Source organism: Cryptomeria japonica, chromosome 4 (genome assembly GCF_030272615.1).
Source record: "Cryptomeria japonica chromosome 4, Sugi_1.0, whole genome shotgun sequence".
NCBI classification, from domain to species: Eukaryota; Viridiplantae; Streptophyta; class Pinopsida; order Cupressales; family Cupressaceae; genus Cryptomeria; species Cryptomeria japonica.
This window is the reverse complement of record NC_081408.1, coordinates 18,941,700-18,948,045: the sequence shown is the minus strand read 5'-3', so window position 1 is coordinate 18,948,045 and position 6,346 is coordinate 18,941,700. Positions and strand designations below refer to the sequence as shown.

The 6,346-nt window shown below is 32.0% G+C and overlaps 1 pseudogene; it reads right to left on the bottom strand.

Annotated features, from left to right (window-relative positions):
• Window positions 1-1,868: 1,868 nt before the first annotated feature.
• LOC131874722 (glutathione S-transferase 3-like) lies at window positions 1,869-2,888 on the bottom strand (annotated as a pseudogene).
• Window positions 2,889-6,346: the final 3,458 nt, after the last annotated feature.

The following is a 6,346-nucleotide window of genomic DNA, read 5'->3' as shown; positions in this document are numbered from 1 at the left end:
TTAGTTTTGTAACCTCTCCAACTTGGTAGAATCAAGAATATAAACCTGTTATTGACAATGAGTCGCAAGTTTAAAGCTAAGTGCTTATTCGAGAGAGGTATCCAAGTGTTCAAGCACTTATAGGATCCTACCTACTTGCAAATCATGGCAACAACTTAAGCTCTGCTTTGATCTAAGTTACAAAGACAAGGCCATCACATTGTGAATTCAAAAAATTGTCCCCCTCAGTCTCATTATTCTCATGACTTTCAGCTATCATTCAAGCTTTGGAGGTGACCTATAGGAAGCAGCATCAGAGCTTTTCCTCTCAAAATCCTCTAGAAGTAGCTTTTGCCTGTGTTGTCCTTTGCATGTTGACTTAACTCTATTTGGAAATTTAACCTCAACAAATCTTTATTGGAATAAACTCATCATGCAAATTTGAAAGTCCAAAACTGACTCACAATCACAGGGAATTCGCCTTAAATTCCTCTATCCACCTCCTTCCTATCCATTTTGTGGTAACATTGAAACATTCAAGCAATATTTTTGGATTTTCCCTCATGCTAAGTTGTTATGGACTTCCCTTGCAGCGGCCATACCTCCTCTTTTCCATTTCCCTTGGTCATGAAAATCTGCTCTTCTCAAGTCTCCTGCCACTCACAACATGATAACTAGCTCCTTTTGGCTTATTAAAAAAATCTGTGAAAATTTGTCGCCAGGCTAATTTATTTCATTCCTCCTCTCTCCTAGAGATCGAGATCCTAACTATTAGTTCCAACCTGTATATCCAAGTGTTCAACATAGAACCCTATCTGAAAGAGAAGAGCATTACCAGTGATGATCTTTACCAGCAGGCAATATGACTTCTGCACAGCTTCAAGTTAAGATCTTGCCTAGTTTTCCATACCGTAGTCTGTTGTCTACCATGTATGCCTCTACGCTCTACAGTTAAAGCTCGTATTACATGACTACACTCCGATGGATGAGATGACCTGCACCAGGTGTTTGATCTCCATCTATTTATGCTTTCTGAGGGCAAAAAGTATTATGATGATTATGACAGGCACTGTTTTGTGGAAGTATTAACATCTTGTTAAAGTTCCTAGACAAGGATCTATAGATTTGGCCTTCTGAGGTGGCCACTTCCTATGCTGAATCCATGATTTCCTGGGAGGTTTTTCTCCTTACTGTAAAGGTGGCCTGTTGGTGTGATTGTCTTACACAACGTTGGGGAGGTGATCTACATCTGCAGTGGCTAAAATTCTTCCATTCTGCCATTGCTGCTTGGATTTGTTGTCTCTGCAAACCACCTTGTATGATGTTACAGGCATATTGAAAAGGAGTTTTCAGAGGATGTTGTACCTGCAATATTTTTGCTTCCAAATTTTGTGTTTCTTCACTTGGTACCTGCACACTCTGTTGGGGATGCTTTGTTTTGAAGAAACCTTAAAGTATAAAAGAAGTCAGCACAACTTTTTGCTGGCTTGAGCATAACTGTTGGTCTTATTTATCTTCCCATGTATTTCTTAAGTTTTTCCTATTTGTTGTATACAATTGTTTATGCTGATTCTCTATGTAATATTTGATTACTCCATTCAATTGGAAAAAAGGAAGTTGAAACATTGTGCACTGCTGCTGATTCACGACCTTATGATTACTAAAATATCTTTTGCCATCCAAAAATCTGGGGCTCACCATGTACAACTTAGCATTAGTTAGACAAATTTGAAACTTGTGGGATCCTTAAACATGGAGAGAATCAATAATCATAAAGTTCTAATGCTATTTATTTCTTTTGATGAAGTTTCAACCTATTGTGGGTCTGCTACTGATGACTTAGAAACTCCAGCTAATGATGCAAAGGAAAGACTTACAAAAATTTCATAATTTTTGAAATATGTGCGAACCCTCAATGTCATAGTTGCATCAATAGATTCTAACTACTCTGAGGCTTCTCTAAAAAACATAGGCAGTCATATATCAAAGTTCATTGAGCAAGCTAAATGAATAGCAAAGCTCTACAAATATTTTTTAAAATTATTCAATATTTTAACATATATGATAAACTAAAGGAGCTGGAGAACACAACTCAATGCTTTAAAAGCCAAATTCAAGTGAAATAAAGTTTAATTACGCTTCTCCAATTAGAATCTTTCTAAAATGAATTATCAATTGTAGCACTCTCTCTTCCTCTGGAAGTTTCTTCTTTAGGCTCTCCGTCTCCCTACATTTCTTCATCCAAGTACAAATGCCTGGAAATTTATCTTCAGACATAATTTTAAAATCTCCATAAACTTCATTTGTATGGAACCAACATATTATTGGGGCAAACGCAATATCTACTATTTCAAAAGTGTTCCCTCCAAAATAATCTTTTCCTTGAAGAGTTTCTTCTAGTATCACTAAACTTTCCATCAATTGTCGCTTCCCTTCTTCTTGTTCTTCTCCTTTGCTTCGGAATATAAGACTTCCTGGAACAATAACCTGGAAAAAAATAATAATTAATAATAAACAAATATTAAGATATTACTTTCCATTAAAATTTTGTGTTACATACCTTGTTTGCTATAAAATCTATCCAGAAACGAGCTATGGCTCATTCATATGGATCAGATGATAAGAAAGCTGGGCCATTACTCCACACCTCATCAATATATTGCAGTATAATGGCAGACTCAGCCACAGGCCTGCCATTGTGAATAAGAACAGGTACCTTTTTATGCACAGGATTCAATTCCAGCAATAGGGGGCTTTTAGTCTTAGACATCAAATCTTGTTCTACATATTCGTATTCTATGCCCTTTTCTTCAAGGGCAATCAACACTCCTATTACAAAGGGGCTGGCCCAGGCCCCAAGAAGCTTAACCCCATTTTCACTTGACATCTCCAGCTGTTTCTCCTTCAATCTTGACAGAAGTATTTTTTGCAGGAGAACAACATATGTGTGTTGTAGTTATAGTAGCTTTGTCTTCTTTTCTTGGTTGAAAAGAAAACTTGGTCAATACGTTTAGTTGGAAACAGATGCTTGCATTGTCACAAGTGAACAAATTTGTCAAATCATGAACTTGAAACATTTAAAATTGTGTAAACTGGAAGTGTCTGGAAAATTAAATATCTTTGAAACAGTTCTGAGATAGAAATAATGTAAGTTTTGTAATAAAAAATGATTGTTACCAAAAAATAAAATTAATCTATATATATATATCTTAAATGCATCTAAAACTTATTTATTTATTATTTATTTTGTTTATTAAAAAATATTTTTATTTATTTAATAAATTTTTTATTTTACTTATTTATTTCTTTTATGCAAATTTTAGTATATTTTAGTTTTTTTTCAGATGGTTATGTTATATCATTTTATTAATGTCAAGATAATTCATACTTGCAATGAAAACAATGCTAAGGATTATAGATTTATTCAAAGGTTAAATCTATCTAGAACAAGTGCTCACATCATCTTTAAATTATTTTATTTATTTAAGAGTTATTTATTGATTATATAATTATTTAAAAATTATTATTTATTATTTATTTTGTTTACTAAATTTTTTATTTTTTTATTTAATACTTATTTTATTTTATTATTTAAGAGTTATTTTTTATTTCAGTTTTGAAGTATATTTTGATTCTAGATTTTGGTTTTTCTAAGATGGATATGTTATATTATTCTATTAATGTCAACACAATTCATTGAGAACTGTAGTGAAAACAATGACAAGTGCTCAAATTTTTTTCAAACACTGTTGATTTCAAGTAGGATTGCTACATGTTTTTGGATGTAATTTAGTTCTATCATTTTATGTTTTACCATTCTATTGAGAAGTTAATAAATATGGAATAACTAGTGCCAAAAAATATTAAAAGAAATTAATGTATAACATATTCAAGTGAACTTGTTCTATCTTTGGATATGATGTACGGGTTTCAAGTCCCCTCAAAACCTGTTTTTGCTTAATCAAAAATATATTCAAGTGAACAATTGAATAATTTTGAAACCTACAATTATTTTTATTCAAGTGGTATTTACTCTTAGCCCATTCATCAAATACATAGCATCATTGGAATATCTAATCCTACTCACCTACATTTACACTGTGATTGTAATTTTCCTTCATATTTGGATTTTATAAATATTTTGCTATTAATTGTAAATTGTGTCTCCTCCTAGAAGGACAACACATCCATGTGGTTTTAAACTACATTTATTTATCTTGTTGAGGATGTTAGAGAATGAACCACATCAAAATCATAGATGAAATTGTTACAAATGGGACAAAAACTCAATGATACAAAAAAACTCAACGTTAGAGCACCACAGTGGCAAATTGGTAGTCCTAGGTTTATCCCCCAACCCATTCATGAAAAAGTTTCAATATGCTAACAAAGTTGGACCAACTATATGAGCCTCTAGTACTTGTAGTTTGGCTCTTAGGGGGGTGTTGGAAACTAAGTCATAACTAAATTATAGATGTTTTGGTCATAAGTAGGCCAATAGCTCAATGCTAGAGAACCCAAGTAAAAAATAATCTATAGTCCTATCTTTGAGGAAAGTTATCCCCTTATCTTAGGTATGAAATTTCTAGATAAACAAAACCCAAAGGCCTATGGATTATTAATCATTGTAATTTATTTAAGAATTGTGATGTTTGGGCATTTACATAGATTGAGAGGAATATATTTTATAATCCCTATTTTTCAACATTTTTCCATCTAATTGTGTGATCTCTTTTTTGAGGTGTTCATACATTAGACCCAAGGAATCCATTATTTTTCTTAGTCCTGACTATGGTTCTTGCACCAAAGTCTATCATGGAATCATGCAATAGTTTATTGCCCATAATTAATATCATGTAGAATGGCTTGGGTATTTTCTTATTTACCACTATTCCAACATTATGAACGGCCCATGGATTGATTAACTTGTGTGGTTCTTTTTTATTTAGCTATACTCTATCTAGCATTAGAGGCTATGCCAATAGCCTTAGTTGGATATTCTTATCATTTTAGAGCTTCCTAAAGCATAATCATTTTTCTTGGGGATTTCCAAACATCACACAGTAAACAGTATTTATCATTTTATTCAACTAATTGACCACATTGAGTGATCCTTAAATTTGAGTTCTCATGGTATACATAGGATTAGATTGGCACCCTAGCCACTTGGCTACCTATCTTGGTACACCAACATATTGTATTGGGTAGGTCTTGTAACTAGGAAAATGGAATAAAGCATCAAAGCAATAGATTAGGCAACCACAAACCTAAATTGCAATGAAATCAAATCCTAATACACTCAATAAAGAAATGAAGATAAAACATTCAAAATAACGCAAACCATATGCAAATATTCCCTTCGTTGACCTCCATTGTTCTTTCTCCTTCAAATTGTGTGTGGATCTTACCTACAAAGCAAGTGTGATGCAAGCAAGATAATGACAAAATGATAGCAAATTGGACATCATTTAACGATACTCAAAGTGTGGTTGTTGAAAATGAAGAAATGCAACCAATTTATAGGCAAAATGAGGATTGATTGGATGACTAATATTGAAAAGATTTTTGGTTAGATGGACGGACCTGATTGAGTGCACAATAGAGTTGCTATTCAAGGAAGGATGAAGATAGAAGAAAGCAAATGACAAGATATTATGAGAACAAATAATAAAATCCTTAATTATCTTCTCATAAATACCAAATTAGCAAGTTGAAGAGATAAGGGAGATAGAAATTAGAAAGTGGAAGAGATAATTGGAAATAAAAATTAGAAAGAGGAAGAGTTAAGTGGGGTCATAAATAAATAAATAAAATTTATTTATTTCACCCACACATGGTAATTAAATAAATTAAAAATTTATTTAATTAGAATAATTTGGAGAAGGGGATTAAATAATTAAATGAATTATTTAATCAAAGAGGAATAGTTAGGATTAGTCAATTAAGACCAAGATTAATTGATTGGAAAGAGATAGTGATGCATATTAATTAAACAATTAAGATTATATAATTAATGGTTTAGAAGAACAATAATTAAATAATTAAAAATTATTTAATTATAGGAAATTAGAAGAAGAATATTAATATTAATTAAATAATTTAAAATTATTTAATCAATTTAGATGAAAAAGATTAGTGAAAAGTGTCATTGAAGACTTAGGACAATTTTCAATGTCTATAGGTTTCTACCTTTGTTCACTAAGCCATAAGATTTGGGCAGTTGGTATCTACTACATCATAGGTTGAAGTTTTTCCTCTACTATTTGGCTTTCCACCATCCTCATTTTAGATCTCATGAAGTAATATGATTGTACTTCTTGACTTCTAGGATCATTGTGATTATTTGCAAAGTTTGCTTCTTAATCTT